Source organism: Scyliorhinus canicula, chromosome 14 (genome assembly GCF_902713615.1).
Source record: "Scyliorhinus canicula chromosome 14, sScyCan1.1, whole genome shotgun sequence".
In the NCBI taxonomy this organism is placed as follows: Eukaryota; Metazoa; Chordata; class Chondrichthyes; order Carcharhiniformes; family Scyliorhinidae; genus Scyliorhinus; species Scyliorhinus canicula.
Genome location: NC_052159.1, coordinates 153,386,227 through 153,403,524, shown reverse-complemented (window position 1 = coordinate 153,403,524; position 17,298 = coordinate 153,386,227).

Genomic DNA, 17,298 nt, shown 5'->3' with positions numbered 1-17,298 from the left:
TGGTCACGCCTTTCTGGATTTGCCTCCTCAGAGGGTCCGTGATTTGAACATTTCACCTCCAGTTCAACTGTGGGCGGGACCCCAGCAGCACATTCCCTGAAGGAGGATTCTCGAGTGCCGCGAGCCAGCGGCAGGATTCGTGATGGCCTGTTGAGTCAGGCATGAGGTGGCCGCCAATCCTGTTGTGAGTTTCGTCTCCCGCCCCGTCGACCCCAATGAGGTTGTTGGTGGAACCTGCAAACACCTAATTAAAGCCTATTTAAATGATAGAAACATGATTCACTGGCCCCGGGGGATGCTCCAGCCCCCTGAACAGGGGGGTCATTGACGTGAATTGGTGCAAGTCCTGACTCATGTGAACCTAGTGCCTTGCTCTCTGGGGGGTGAGCAAGGGGGTGATTACCCTCCCTACAATTGCTTCCAGGGTTCTGAGGAGGGTCCTTCAGAGAAGGCAGGGGTCAGAGGGGTCTTGGGCTGGCAGAGCTCAGGTTGGAGAAAGTGAAAGTATTCTCTCCGTAGCCCTAAAACTTTTGAACTCTCCCCTAGCATGTCAAGATCAAAGATCTGTGAGATGAAGGTAAGAGTCTTCCTTTTAATGTGATGGAAACCTTTGAAATACTTTTATCACTTTCAATTTTATGGCCCTTAATGTTTTCAAGCCTCTGTGCATGCTTAGAAGCGTAAAAGCTTTGAACTGCATTGTTTATATTCGATTTCATGGTACATTTCATTTTACAAGCCTCTTGATTGACTGGTTGTAGAGATCTACCATGCGGATCTATTGGCACTTGCGAACACTAAAACTCAGTAGAAATTTGAGTTAACACTTCTCGGAAACAAATAAGAATCGTTTGCTGTCTGCAATTTGATCACAATTGAGAATCACTTAAATCTTATTCTCTAATAAGTCCAGCTAGCAAAAGGACTCAAAGAGAAGTAATTTGCACACAATTTAACTTTCAAATGATACAGAAATGATTTTCTTGCTTATGGTAAACAGCTTGCATTTACTTGAAGAGTTAGAGTGGAAAAGTGAAAATATGAAAAATAGAGACAGCGAGTAAGTTAGATCAAAGTATAGAATGATTCAGGATGAAGATGGCCGCACGGACCATCACGGTTATACTAAATCATATCAGTCGTTAGCCATCTATCTACACCCCTATGTAATCCTAATTGGTTTGGATTAAAATCAAATGAGTTTGATTTGACGATTAGCTGTCAGTCTTTAATTAACTTGAAATGTTTCATAAATTAATTCTTGTATGTGTTATGGAATGCGATTCTATGCTGTCATTGCGACCAGCTTGAACTGGTCTCTTGCTGACTTAGCTGTTATAACAATAGCGCCTTTATGTTACTGTGCCGTTGCTGTGCTGTTGCTGTGGAGTCTGCCCTGTTGCCCTGTCCTTGGACACTGTCTTGAAAAATGTAGTTCATTAGTTCAGTTAAAGTGTTTGTTTTAATCTCCTGCTTTTGCATGTATCAGGTTCTTTTGTGTTTCTGTTGTTCTGTCTTGCTGGAATAATGGAACTTAGTAAAGTGAACTATGCTGTGTTATGCTGTTTTGTAAGCTGTATGTTTTGAGATGACCTGAGGTTATTAGAGTGTTGAAATCCTTAATTTAAAATGGGTAAAACTGGGACTTAATATTTATCCTAAATAGCTATCTTTTACCTATGATGTGTATTAGGAAATAGTCGACTTCTACAGTCCCAGCTTTTGATAAATCGAAAGATTAAGTGAGATCCATCAGAATAAGATAAAAGACACCATTAATGTGACAGGATAGGTAAAATAATAACTCATTCATATTGTCATTGCAGTTTTAAACAATAGAGTGGACAAGCATTGCATTACAAGCATTTCAGCAAAAATTATTATAATTCTTAAAGAATCATTATGATAAAATATCAATTAATAAATTAATTCAATTTGAATCTACTGATTCAGTATCAATATATATTAACAATATGTCAAAATTGAAAATTGCAAGTTAATCGAAGAAATATATATTTTGGAAGGTGAAATTAACAATTTTAAAGGACACTGCAAAACCTTGACATAGTCTTGCAGTTTATAATTTAAAGTTTAAATTTTAAACCAAAGCACAAACATGAATGTTAGCTCTGATGCTGAAGTAAGTACTCAAAGCAACACAGTTCCAAATCCAGTTTCACCTCCAAGTTCAATTTCACAAACAATTCCTGTTTCTCAAACAGTTGCACAATCAGCTCCAATTCCACAGCCGCGATCAGGTGTCCTCAACACTGGTCCCGGCAACTTCAAAGGAAGGATTACCGGTGTTTATTCATGATGCACGATCAATTGCACAAAGACGAGAGTTGGATACAACTGAGGCTTTATTGCTCCAAGATGTGTGGCCTCCCACAGCAGCTGGCGAAATGGCTGCAGCATGGAGGACACACATATTTATACTCCGCCTACTAGGCGGAGGCAGCAGGCAGGGACTACCGACGTACCTGTAGTACAGGTCCTACCATACATCACCTAATATAGGTGCAACAGTGGTTTACCACAATTTATGTAGCTCTGCAGGGCTCCATTAACTCTGAAGTACTTCCTCTTTTGAGCGGGTGTTTTTCTAACTGCAGTTTTTTAATGAGGCTGTCTCATTCTTCTGAAGTGCTTCGTAGAAAAACCAGGTGGAGGGGCTGTGTTCAGACAGGCCACCTGCTCTTTCCAGAAAGCTCTTCAGAACAAAGAGACAGCCTTGGGCTATAGAGAAAAGTCTCTCACTTTAGGGCAGCACGGTAGCATGGTGGTTAGCATAAATGCTTCACAGCTCCAGGGTCCCAGGTTTGATTCCCGGCTGGGTCACTGTCTGTGCTGAGTCTGCACGCCCTCCCCGTGTGAGCGTGGGTTTCCTCCGGGTGCTCCGGTTTCCTCCCACAGTCCAAAGATGTGCGGGTTAGGTGGATTGGCCATGCTAAATTGCCCGTAGTGTCCTAAAAAGTAAGGTTAAGGGGGGGGGTTGTTGGGTTACGGGTATAGGGTGCATATGTGGGTTTGAGTAGGGTGATCATTGCTCGGCACAACATCGAGGGCCGAAGGGCCTGTTCTGTCCTGTACTGTTCTATGTTCTATGTTCTTCTCACAAATCATTGATATTGATAAACTGGGGTGGCACGGTGATGCAGTGGTTAGCACTGCAGCCTCACGGGGCCAAGGAACCAGGCTGGACGCTGGTCCCAGGTCACTGCCTGTATGGGGTTTGCACATTCTCCCTGTGTCTGCATGGGTCCCATCCCCCACAACACGAAGATGAGCAGGGTAGGTGGATTGGCCGCACTAAATTGCCCCTTAATTGGAAGAAAAAAGAATTGAGCACTTTAAATAAAAAAAAAAATGATATTGGCAAACTGAAACACAGTTTACGTTTTTTAGGACTACAGACTTTCTCCTCACAGATATTTGATATTTACGAGCTGAAAGACATTTAAAAGATTTTCAAGGCTACAGATGGGAAGACGAGCCAAAAGACCCCATCCTGGGAAAGACTCCCGACCTGAACCCCTTCAGCCCAGCCCAGCCCACCCCGTCAGCCCACCCCAATCAGCCCAGCCCAGCCCACCCCCATCAGCCCAGCCCAGCCCACCCCCGTCAGCCCAGCCCAGCCCAGCCCACCCCCGTCAGCCCAGCCCAGCCCACCCCCATCAGCCCAGCCCACCCCCATCAGCCCAACCCAGCCCAGCCCACCCCCGTCAGCCCAGCCCAGCAAGCCCACCCCCATCAGCCCAGCCCAGCCCCGTCAGCCCAGCCCAGCCCAGCCCACCCCCATCAGCCCAGCCCAGCCCAGCCCACCCCAGCCCACCCCCGTCAGCCCAGCCCACCCCCGTCAGCCCAGCCCAGCAAGCCCACCCCCATCAGCCCAGCCCAGCCCAGCCCACCCCCGTCAGCCCAGCCCAGCCCAGTCCAGCCCCATCAGCCCAGCCCAGCCCACCCCCATCAGCCCAGCCCAGCACAGCCCACCCCCGTCAGCCCAGCCCAGCCCAGCCCACCCCAGCCCACCCCCATCAGCCCAGCCCAGCCCAGCCCACCCCAGCCCACCCCCATCAGCCCAGCCCAGCCCAGCCCAGCCCACCCCCGTCAGCCCAGCCCAGCCCAGCCCAGCCTAGCCCAGCCCACCCCCATCAGCCAAGCCCAGCCCAGCCCACCCCAGCCCACCCCCGTCAGCCCAGCCCAGCCCAGCCCAGCCCAGCCCACCCCCGTCAGCCCAGCCCAGCCCAGCCCAGCCCACCCCCGTCAGCCCAGCTCAGCCCAGCCCAGCCCAAACACCATCAACTCCCACCTCCTATGAAAGACCCCCCTGATCACACTGAGGCTAATGTTGGAATAATACCACCTTCCCCCCCCTTGGGGTTTAAGTGCCAGATTAGCGTTGCCAAGGGGCTGGGCCTGGAGGATGAAGGGGGAACTGAGCGGGGTGGGGGGGGGGGGGGGGGGGACTGGGGAGGTGGCCTTGCCAGCGATTTGGGGGCTGGAGCTGCAACATTATTCTGAGATCGGGGCAACCATTTTAAAGGGTGCACCGATCTCTTAGGAGCGGGACCTGTCAACGGGGTTTAGACCTCGGCCCTCAAAGGTCCAGCGTGGGACGTGATCCTTGGAAAGAAAAATTCTAAGTGCCATTGAATGGCATGTCAGCTTCAGTTTCAACACCAGCTGGAGACTGTCCCGATTCTCTGCTGATGGGAGCCACTGAGACTGAAAGTGGGAGAATTTTGGCCCCTGCCTCCATCTTGAAACATGCTCCCAGGCGTGTCAGCGGACTGCAATTTGCACAGACCAATGAGTTCGGCCTGGACCATTGTTGTCCAATAGGCACCCCTCTTGCCACATGGGATGAATTGGCGATGGACAAATGGCGAGTTAGTGCTCTTCATCAGGTGAGAGACCTTAAGCAAATACACATTCGGACCCCACAGCAGCCCATTTGACAGAAGATATGAATCCAGTCCCTGCCTGACACAACCTGTGACCAGGTCAAAAATAAGTGGAAAATCCAGCAGGGTGAACAATTCTTCGGATTAAAAACTTTAGCTGCGTTCCATTAATGTTTGTGGTAAAGTGTCCCCATGAAGATAGTGAATGTCTGTTGGAGTGACGGTGGTGTAGTGGAATTGTCACTGGACTAGCAATCCAGAGTACTCTGGGGTCCCAGGTTCAAATCCCACCACTGTAGATTCAATAAATATCTGGAATTAAAAGTCCAATGATGACGATGAAGCTTTTGTCGATTGTCACAAAACCCCATCTGGTTCTATCATGTCCTTTAGGGAACACAATCTTCCCTCCTTACCTGGTCTGGCCTGCATGTGACTCCAGACCCACAGCGATGTGGTTGACTCTTAACTTCCCCCCTCAAGGGCCGATGGGGGATGGGCAATAAATGCTGGCACAGCCTGGGACACCCAGGTTCACCCCATGAACGAATAAAACAAATTTTATTTGCTGACATATTCTCTGGGTGAGTGTGTGTGATGAGTTGTAGTTACTAAACATATTCTTTGACAGAGCTGCTGTCACAGTGCTGTGCACTAATACCCACCTTTAGTCATGACCCTCCATCCTGTCGTGTTCAATTGTTCGATTATTCTGTATTTGACCGTGCAAATCTGCTAACTGATCTGTGCTCACTGTGTTTGACTGGTGAAGCGTGAGTGTGAACAAAGTAAACCAATACCACAGAGTTGCTGTCACAGCGCAGTGCACTAATACCCACCTTCGGGACTGGTTTAGCACAGTGGGCTAAACAGCTGGCTTGTTCATGCAGAACAAGGCCTGCAGCGCGAGTTCAACCGCCCTTCCCGAACAGGCGGCGGAATGTGGCGAGTAGAGGATTTTCACAGTAACTTCACTGAAGCCTAATTGTGACAATAAGCGATTATTATTATTAGAAGCTGAACTCAAAGCATGAATACTAGCGTTTTCATAGAATCATAGAACTTACAGTGCAGAAGGAGGCCATTCGGCCCATCGAGTCTGCACCAGCCCTTGGAAAGAGCACTCTACTGCAGCCCAACCCTCCTGTCCCCATAAACCAGTAACCCCACCTCACCTTTTTGGACGCGAAGGGGCAATTTATTTCAGACAATCCACCTAACCTGCACATCTTTGGACTGTGGGAGGAGATTGGAGCACCCGGAGGAAATCTACGCAGACATGGGGAGAACGTGCAGACTCCACACAGACTGTCATCCCAGGCCGGAATTGAACCCGGGTCCTCAGCGCTGTGAGGCAGCAGTGCTAACCACTTTGCCACCCTATTTTCATAGAATTTATAGTGCAGAAGGAGGCCATTTGGCCCATCGATTCTGCACCGGCTCTTGGAAAGAGCACCCTACCAAGCCCATACCACCACCCTATCCCCATAACCCAGTAACCCCACCCAACACTAAGGGCAATTTTGGACACTAAGGGCAATTAATCATGGTCAATTCACCTAACCTGCACATCTTTGGACCGTGGGAGGAAACCGGAGCACCCGGAGAAACCCAAGCACACACGGGGAGAACGTGCAGACTCCACACAGACAGTGACCCAAGCCAGGATTCGAACCTGGGACCCTGGAGCTGTGAAGTAATTGTGATAACCACTGTGCTACCGTGCTGCCCTTGTAGCTCTTGTAAATTAATCCGTCACCTCTGCATTGTTCTGGGGTATGTAAAATATACAACAAATCTCAGTTCATCTCTGAAAGACTTACAAGATTCACCCAGGTCCTCTTGCGTATATTTTATATCATGTGGCGAAAAAGGCAACCTGATTCACAGAATCATAGAATTTCAGTGCAGAAGGAGGCCATTTGGCCCATCGAGTCTGCACCGGCCCCTGGAACGAGCACCCTACTTCAGCCCACACCTCCATCCTATCCCTGTAACCCAGTAACCCACCCTAACCGGTTTTTTGGACACTAAGGGGCAATTGATCATGGCCAATCCACCTAACCTGCACATCTTTGGACCGTGGGAGGAAACCGGAGCACCCGGAGGAAACCCACGCAGACACGGGGAGAACATGCAGACTCCGCACAGACAGTGGCCCAGCGGGGAATCGAACCTGGGACCCTGGAGCTGTGAAGCAACAGTGCTAACCACTGTTGCCAGACGTCTGGTGAGTATCAAAATCCGATTGGACAAGGCAGGCTTAGACGACCAATTATGAAGGCTACTCACCCCCCGACCCCCCCCCCCCCCCCCCCCCCCCCTCGCCCCTCCATCAAGATGTTGGCTGCTTTTACCTTCCTCAAGGAAAACATCAACAAGATTAATTAGACCTGATCTCATCATCAGAACTCCCAGTCACCTCTCTCTGAATAGGCGAATCGGCCAAGACTGTTGGATCTTTCTGCAGAGGATTGAATTGCGAGTTACCGAGCCTCCTTCAGATTCCAACCGAAGGCTGTGACAAAAAACCGTGACCATCCAGATTGGAAAATTGCCAAGATAAAGCGGCAAAACATTTTCGCTTCAGTCCTGTTCCAAAATGTTAATGTTAAATCAAAAAACTTTTTTCGGAGACAAAATATGAGTGAATACGAGCTTTGGCAATACAACCATGAGTAATGATGCAATTTTCATCTGTGTCATCTCACATATGAAATACGCGATCTTGATATATTTTATAATGTTGGCAGGATAGCCAACTTTAACCGACTGTCATTTATCACAATCCCCCCCCCCCCACCCGGCCAAAAAAAATTGGTGAAGTAAACAAATTGCTGGTATGACTTTATTGAACAAAGTAAATTGATTTGCCGAGGCCTGCCGGGGAGGGAGGGTGGCTATCTGGTAATAGTTATCTTTTCCTATCCCAGTCTTGAAGCATGTAGACTGATGATCTACAATGTTTGCTTCCTCATTTGCGTTCCCCAGCGTGATTTTTTTTATTCCGCAATTCTTAGCCTGTACAGCTTGCTGGAAAATAATTTGGCACTTTCAGTGTAAAATTCGAGTGGCGCATTAAACAATTTTTGTTCAAAACCCACTCTTCCGCTTGGCCGCCCCTGATGGACAGGATTGGTGCTCAGCAGCGGAGTGGAAAGCAAACTCTTTCTGCGATTGCTTTCTAATTTGTAACTCAGTGTTTTGTCCCTGTACGGTTCAGAGAACAATGTGATCGCCAGAAAAATAGATAGTTGTTCGGAGGCAACCAGCAGCCGGTTGTGCAATGTTTCCAGTTTGCTGGAAACCCTGAATCCAGCAAACTCATTAAATATTCTTTTTTTTTTAAAATTTAGAGCACCCGATTATTTTATTTCCCCAATTAACGGGCAATTTAGCTTGGCCAATCCACCTAACCTGCACAACTTTGGGTTGCGGGGGTGAAATGTGCAAACTCCGCACGGACTGTGATCCAGGGCCGGGATTCGAACCCGGGTCCTCAGCGCCGTAGTCCCACATGCCGCGCCCTCATTAAATATTCTGTTTTTTAATTTAGAGTACCCAATTAATTTTGCAATTAAGGGGCAATTTAGCATGCACATCTTTGGGTTGTGAGGGTGAAACCCACGCAAACACGGGGAGAATATGCAAACTCCACGCGGACAGTGACCCAGAGCCAGGATCGAACCTGGGACCTCGGCGCCCCAGTCCCAGTGCTAACCACTGCGCGCACATGCTACCCTCTCATTAAATATTCTTGTCGAAAGGAACTGAACCTTCTTTTCTCAAAAGATCAGACATCTGTAGAAATGAGGGTCAAGAAAGTTATAGATTTAAGAATGGTATAATTGGCTGGAGTGTATTAACCTCTGTGATACCGGGAAGGTTGATGTCAAATCCAATCCTCCTTATTACAGAAAAAAATGTTCACCAGCTTTCTGAAGAATGCAGCTTGTTCACAACTTCATATGGCAGGAGAGGGCCGGGGTGATTTAGAAATAAAACCATCACATAATGCAACTCCAATCGATTGCATGCACGCTTTCCACCAATCTTATGGCTGGGTCGGGGTTGTTGGGTTGTGTGGCGTTTGCAAGGTGGGAGATTTCATTCCAATTTTCGATAGGGGGAGATTGCGGTTCAGGAGTAATGTCACTACACTAGTGATCCAGGCTAATTGTCTGTGGACGGAGGTTCAAACCCCGCCATGGCACCTGGTAGAACTTAAATTCAATGACTAAAATCTGGCATTGAAAGCTTGTCTCACAGTGGTACCCATGACAACTATCATCATTTGTTAGAAAAAACATCCAGTTCATTAATATCCTTTAGGGAAGGAAATCTACTGCCCTTACCTGGTCTGACCTGCATTTAGCTCAGCTGGCTGGACAGTTGGTTTATGATGCAGAGCAAGGCCACCAGCGTGGGTTGAATTCCTATCCCAGCTGACATTATTCATAAAGGTCCCCCCGCTTTCTCAACCTTGCCCCTTGCCTGAGGTGTGGTGACCCTCGGGTTAAATCACCTCCAGTCAGCTCTCCCCCCTCAGGGGAAAGCAGCCTGAGGTCATCTGGGACTGTGGCAACTTTACATTGCTACAATTCCATCATTAATCCATCTTGGCCATTGCTGCAGAGTTCTCAATATAACACGCTGACCATTTTGGAGAGAGTTATAGAACAAAGAGATCTAGGGGTACAGGTTCACAGCTCCTTGAAGGTGGAGTAGCAGGTGGACAGGATGGTGAAGAAGGCATTCAGCATGCAAGGTTTCATTGGTCAGAACATTGAATACAGGAGTTGGAACGTCTTGTTGAAATTGTACAAGACGTTAGTAGGACCACACATGGAATACTGTGTTCAGTTCTGGTCACCTTATTATAGAAAGGATATTATTAAACTAGAAAGAGTACAGAAAAGATTTACGAGGATGCTACCAGGACTTGATGGTCTGAATTATAAGGAGAGGCTGGATAGACTGGAACCTCTTTCCCTGGAGTCCAGGAGGCTTAGGGGTGAACTTATAGAGGTCTATAAAACAATGATGGGTATAGATAAGGTAGATAGTCAACATCTTTTCCCAAAGGTAGGGGAGTCTAAAACTGGAGGGCATAGGTTTAAGGTGAGAGGGGAGAGATACAAAAGGGTCCAGAGGGGCAATTTTGTCACACAGAGGGTGGTGAGTGTCTGGAACGAATGGCCAGAGGCAGTAGTAGAGGTGGGTACAATTTTGTCTTTTAAAAGGCATTTAGACAGTTATATGGGAAAGCTGGGTATAGAGAGATATAGGCCAAATGTGGGCAATTAGGACTCGCTTAGTGGTAAAAACTGGGCGGCATGGACAGGTTGGGCTGAAGGGCCTGTTTTCATGCTGGTAACTTCTGTGACTCTATAACCATTGTTAATACTCCATATCCTGCTATTTCCTCTTCCCCATCTACACAGGAAGGCTCCTCTTTACCAAGTCAGTCCTTTCTGCTTCAACTGCTTTTGTGTGCTCTCATGCCCTTTCAGTTAGAACCTTCTTCCCACTGTCGAGAAGGTGAATGCTGTGCCACAGGCCTGTTCAATGGATGCGCCAGTCCGAGTTATGTAGCTGCTTGATTGAGAAGTGAGCCACGTGTAGTGATCTGTACATCTGTAAATACACCAGGGACTGCAGCACAGATGTAACAGCCACAGCATCACTAAAGGGCAGCATCAGAGACAGGTATGAAGGGTTGAGCCCAAGGTAGGATCCGCCTCTTGGAGAAGCACAGAGCTAGTGAGCAGCCGCACACAGAGACAGCTCAACATAGGCAGCTTACCTTAGTTTCACTGGTCATACCTCTTGACTGTTTTACATCTAGTTGAGCTCTGGAAGCAGAATGAACCCTTTGAATAAAGTGTTTGTGTTAACTGTAAGTCCACAGTCTTCATTCAGACTTAGAGAACAACATACCACGGGTTACGGAGAGCAAACAGGAAAGGGAGGTTGAGGCGACGATCACATCGGCAATGGAGCAGGCTCAAAGGGGGCGAATGGCCTCGTCCTAATTCTTGTGTTCCAGTCACATTTTCACCACTTTCTGTTCATGGGATCATAAGGTTATAAGAAATGAGAGCTGGGCTCTGCCATTTGGCCCCAGGAGCCAATAGGATCATACCTGCTTGGATTGAGACTTAAATTCTGCTTTCCTGCCTTCACCCCCATAACCCTAGCCTCTCTTGTCAATCAAAAAACTGTCTAACTCAGCCTGGGGTATATTCAATGAGCCAGCCTCCACTGCTCTCTATGGAAGTGAATTCCACAGACTAATGACCCTCTGAGGGAAAACAAATTCTTCCTTTTCTCTTTCTTCAATGGGAGATCATCCCCTTTGTGGTAGTATGACTAGAGGTACTACGGTACCTGGGAGTGTGAGCTGCTAATGGTGTAGAAGGCTCGCTGCCCATTGGCCCAAGTGTTGTCTTCTCATTGGTCGAGAGGAAGATAGCTCCGCCTATGAGGCGGAGTATAACAACCCGTGTGACCCAGCAGCCATTGTTCTTTCTGTACTCCTGCTGCTGGGCACACTTCTTGTAGATTAAAGCCTTTGATTCGGACTACTCCTTCGGTTCTGTGTTCATTGATCGCGCATCACCCTTATTTTGAGACTGTGCTCTCTTGTTCCAGACATCCTCTCAGCATCTACTCCATCAGAACCTTATATGTTTCAACAAGATCACCTCTCATTCTTCTAAACTGCAATGAGTACAAGCCCCACTTGTTCATACGACAACCCCATCAACCCAGGAACCTCTGTGAAAAGAAATGCTTCCTCAATTCCTTATTTGCTCTGTTAAGAGCCACCTGTGAGCTCTCTTGTTCTGCGCCCCCCCCCCCACAAGTGCAGGAAGTTTATTTCACATCCATCCGCTGTGATTTCTAAGGCCTCCTTCAGTAGATTTGGCTTTTGTGCTAAATTAGCATCTCGCCCAATCCCGCCTTGAACAAAGATGAAAGAATGATATCCCTCGTTATCCATGTTGTGTTATGCTTCTTCACGTAGCATAAGCTGCTTCCCTGATGTATACTCTGACAAAGGAAGGTTCAGACTCTCCTGCTAATCTAACTATAGTAACTCGATCTAACTAACCAGTCTGCTCTAAACCATGTGGTGGGTGTGATGCTTCCTGATCTGCCCCTGTCTCTCTGAGTGTTGCCTATGGAAAGAGAAAGAGCATGTGCGCCCTGTCCTTTTAAATGGGTAGTCCCCTTGTGGTAGTGTCACCTCTGGGTGTCTTGACTGCCCATTGGTCGTGTCCTATCTCACTGACCTATTGGTTGAATGTCTGTGTGTCATGATGTCTCTGGTTCTCCCTCTAGTGTTTATTTAGTCCCAGTGTATCTACATTAACCCCTTGTGTATCTACAGTGTCCTAGTGTATCTACATTAACCCCTGTGTATTTACAGTGATGCATATCACCACAATCCAATGTTCCTGAAACTTGCCAAACTTATCCTTTATCTTCATGGGAACATGCCAGTCCTAAATTCTAATCAACTGATGTTTGAAAGACTCCCGCATGTCAGGTGTTGACTTACCATCAAACAGCCGCCCCCAATCTAAATTAATCAGTTCCTGCCTAATATTGTTGGAACTAGCCTTCCCCCCGCAATTTAGCTCCTTCACCCGAGGACTACTCTTATCCTTATTCACGAGTACCTTAATTTTGATCAATATTGCCGACGTGCACCCCTACTGAATCTTCAACTTCGAAAGAAAAGGAAAGAGAGAGCGAGACAAAGAGAGAGAAACAAAGAAAGCGAGAGGGGGGGGGGGGGGGGGGGGGGGAAGAGAAATACAGAGAGGAGAAAAAGAGAGAGAAATATGTATTGATATAAAGAGAGAAAAGGATAATAATCCTCGGCTAATCGCTCTGCAGCTTCTGAGACTTGTTCCTTCAAAGCAATTAATTCTTACTGGGAGATGTTCCGCACGTGAGGCTGTAGTTGCTCAGACAGCAGTCCTGTTTTAGTAACAGCCGCGGAAAGGACTGGACACGATTGGAGGTCGCCACAACGAGCAACGTTATGCGTAGCGAAATCGGGACCGGCACATCAACGTATTTGTAAGCGTGTTTCTGTTGAGATTATTTCCCAGGTTTCCATTTGTTCAATTGCCTCTCACCAACTTTAATGCTTTTAAACAGGGGTCTGCGCAAACGATGACTCCCGCACTGCGAAGAAATTACAATTAGATGATGTTGCTGGGAGGTAGAGATGTTCTAATAGCACTGGGTTTTCACTTAACGCTGACATCCTTCACTGGTTTTCCTCCACTCTCTCCTCTCCTGAATCTAAGAAGCCTTACAACACCACAATAAAGTCCAACCGGTTTGTTTCAAATCACTAGCTTTCGGAGCACTGCTCCTTCCTCAGGTGAGTGAAGAGGTGGGTTCCAGAAACATATATATAGATAAAGTCAATGATGCAAGACGATACTTTAAATGCTCCTGAATCTGGACTAGCGACAAATTGGCCTTCACTTTAGAAATCTGCGTTTAGCAAACAATTCTTTGGTTTCCAGCATGTCTCTGGAAATTACTCCTTAAGTCTGATAGTTCTGAGCATCAGTCATATTAAATAAGGAACCTGAGCAGTTGTGAAGCATCATAGTGGAGAATGACGTAATCTTAAAGCACAAAAGAAAGTTATTTGGTCCATTGTGTCAGTGCTGACTGTTTGAAAGAACGATCCAATTAATTCACCTCCCTTCCTCTTGCCACAAAATCCTGGCATTTCCTCCACTTCAAGTTTTTGTCCAATATTGTTAGTAATTCTCCTCATTTAAATAGTTTCATAATTTAAACCAATGAAAATGTGCCCTTTGCTCTGAGGAGGATAATCCCAAATCTTCGATCTAACTGAGGTCGCCCAGTCCTGATAGAATTCTAGTAAATCTCCTCTGCGAGCAATTGACATCCGTCCTAAAATGCTAGTCCCCAAAATACTCCACCTGGGGCCTAACAGGTGTTTCATTGAGGTTCAGCACAACTTCCTTGCTTTTGTACTTGGAGGAACTTTGGTTTTACTAATCTTTGTGTTGAGAATTGCGGGAGGTCCTCCCACGTCAAGTCATGCACTGGCCAAAGAGGAAACGATGGAGAGGATGGTTTGTGAGAGTTGCGAATATGGAAGAGCACACTGACAAGGCACTCACCTGTCGTTCTTCGGCTAGTGCCACAGGATGGTGTACATCCACTCAAAAGGGCAGACAGAGCTTCATCCTCTGACAGTGCAGCTCTTCCTCAGCGCTGCCCTGGAATGTCAACCCAGGCTTTGTGCACAAGTCTCAGAGTGGAGCTTGAATCCACTGGGGCCACGAGAGGGAGGATAACGAGGGTGGGAAGCTTGCGATGTCTCGTGGAGACTGCTATTAAGAATGATCAACAGGTTCTGTACACTGCAGGACATAACATTTCCGTGCAGAAGAAATGCTGAAGAGGGGGAACCACTTGAAATGGAGGCGCTGTTGCAGCAAGGGGAACTGATGCTTCCAACTTTGCTCACAGTTATTCCCTACAAACCCTCTTATGGATAATGACATGCCAATATTATCTGATGCGCTATCAATTGCACACAAAGACTTGAATCGGTACAAGAGAGGCTTTATTACCGTGAGATGTTTATCCTTCGACTGCAGCTGGTAGAATGGCAGCTCAGGGGAACTCATGAATATTTATACTGCTCCCTGTGGGCGGAGCTAGCCGGCAGGGGCTATCGACAAACCTGTAATACAGGTACTGCTGTACATCCCCTAATACAGGCACACACATATTTACAGTGGTGGATCACCACACTAACCCGTTTCACTAATCCCTCAACATTCATCTATACAGACCCACCAGAGAGCGCAGAGAAGATGAAGAAGGACGATACCAGAAGGATATGTACATCAGGAAATGATTAACATGCTGGACTCTTACTTCTTGACAAAAGAAGGCTGAGAGCTGACATAATCGAGGCCAGAAAATGCATGAAATGTTTTGATGGAGCGGATACAGAGAGAGGCAAGTTTTTTACACAGAGGGTAGTGGGTGCCTGGAACTCGCTGCCGGAGGAGGTGTTGGAAGCAGGGACGATAGTGACGTTTAAGGGGCATATGGACAAATACATGAATAGGATGGGAAGAGAGGGATACGGACCCAGGAAGTGTAGAAGATTACAGTTTAGTCGGGCAGCATGGTCGGCACGGACTTGGAGGGCCGAAGGGCCTGTTCCTGTGCTGTACTTTTCTTTGTTCTGTGTTCTATGTAATGTTTCCTCTTCTGGGGAAGAGCAAAACTAAAGAATATTAGTGTAAGATCATCCCCAAGAAATCGTCGGGAATTGAGAAGAAACTTCTTTGTGCCGCGAAAGGTGAGCGTGTGGAACTTGCTACCATAGGGAGAAATTGAAGGGAAAAGTACAGATACATTTAGAGGAAATTAGACAAACATATTAGGGAGAAGGGAAGAGAGGGTAATAATGGTGAGATTTTGATGAGAAAAGATGGGAGGAGGCTTGAGGGGAGAATGGGCTGGTTGGGCCTGTTTCCTGTTTCTGTGCCTTTTAACCTTTAGCAAGTTCCCCTTGGAGTGGGGCCAGACTACAGAATAAAACGGGAATTTGTTCAACAACTGCCACCTGCAAGCCACATCCAAAGTCCTTCTATCCTCTGCCATTGAAGTGTTCAATTCAGCTCGGAAAAGGCGGTGAGCTGCTCAAAAATCCATTGACTGAAGCGGAGCTGGAAAATCCTCCCTGCCGGTTCTTGGAGTTTGGGGATGGACGGACACTGATAATTTTCCCGTTGGCAACAATCATTGCAAATTTACTTCATGAGTGTTCTGTATCAATTTCTCAATATTAATTGTAGGTCATTGGCCAAAATACATAACTAGAGGGAACATTTTAAATTAGTCAAATACCGCAAACACGATTGTCAGCGATTACACCATTGCCAGGTGGGCCGCCCCGATCTCTGTGTAGTTCCTCCTCTAATTTCCATCATTTCTATGGTACCATAGAATCCCGACAGTGCAGAAGGAGGCCATTCGTCCCATCGAATTTGCACCAACCTTCTGAAAGAAAACTCTACCCCACTCCCTCGCCTTATCCCTCTAATCCCACCCAACCTGCACATCTTTGGATTGTGGGAGGAAACCGTAGCATCCGGAGGAAATCCACGCAGACACAGGGAAAACGGTCACTCGAGGTCGGAATCGAACCCGGGTCCCTGGCGCTGTGAGGCAGCAGTGCTAACCACCGTGCCACCCAGCACATGTGCACCAGCATGTTGCATGGACTAAGAGCACGCTTCCACTTTTTTGCCTTCTTCCTTCATTAGAATTTTGAATTTTAAGCCATTGTTCAATGGGTAGCAATCTCACCTTTGAATCGGGAGGCCATGGTTTCAACCTTCACTCTGGAGACCTCTGTACAAAGGCAGTACCGAGGAAGAGCCTCAGACTGTCAGCCCATGGCATCACTTTGAGGGGAAGTGGGGGAGTTCCCCCGGGATCGTTTCCCGGCCCTGGGTCACTGTCCGTGTGAAGTTTGCACATTCTCCCCGTGTCTGCGTGGGTTTCGCCCCCACAACCCAAAGATGTGCAGGGCAGGTGGATTGGCCACGCTAAATTGCCCCTTAATTGGAAAAAAGAATTGGGTACTCTAAATTTATTTTATAAAAAGAAGTATTTCACTGGCCCTTTTGGGATTTCCTGAGGTCATGACCAATGCTAACCGATGGATAAATGCAAATTTTTCGTTTGAATCTCACATAAATAATATGCCTCTGACCATCTGGGTAAAGAACTTTGTGGACCGAGCATATTCACATTTGTATCCGGCAACACAAGATGAATGTGTGAGCATTAATTAGTCATGTTAATGTAGGCAAGGATGGAAGATAGGGAGAATCCTTTTTTGCCTCATGCTTTGATTTTAAATGGCAAGTCGAAACCATTTGTTTGTTGAAGTCTTGAGCCAATAGATTGCTCATTTGACCTTTCAACTTTAATGCCAAATTATAAGCAGCTCAAAGAATCATTAAGCTGTCTTCATATTCCTAAATGATTGCGTCCAATTTTCATTACAAAATACAGTTATGAGAGGAAAGATAAATTCCAAGTAAAATATGAAGGTGTCACAGTTATAAAATTTGTAATTACTTTCATGACAGATTCACTGACTTGGTTCTAAGACCATAAAATGAAACAAAATGTGTCAATCAGGAAATAAGCCTAATATATTTCTGTACATATAACTTATGAAATATTACCACATTTTAATGAATATTTCTCTGATATTAATGAGTCATTTGGTACATCCTCAGGTGCTTTGAAATTTTAATTACTTTCTGATTGACAAATCTAATCATAGGAC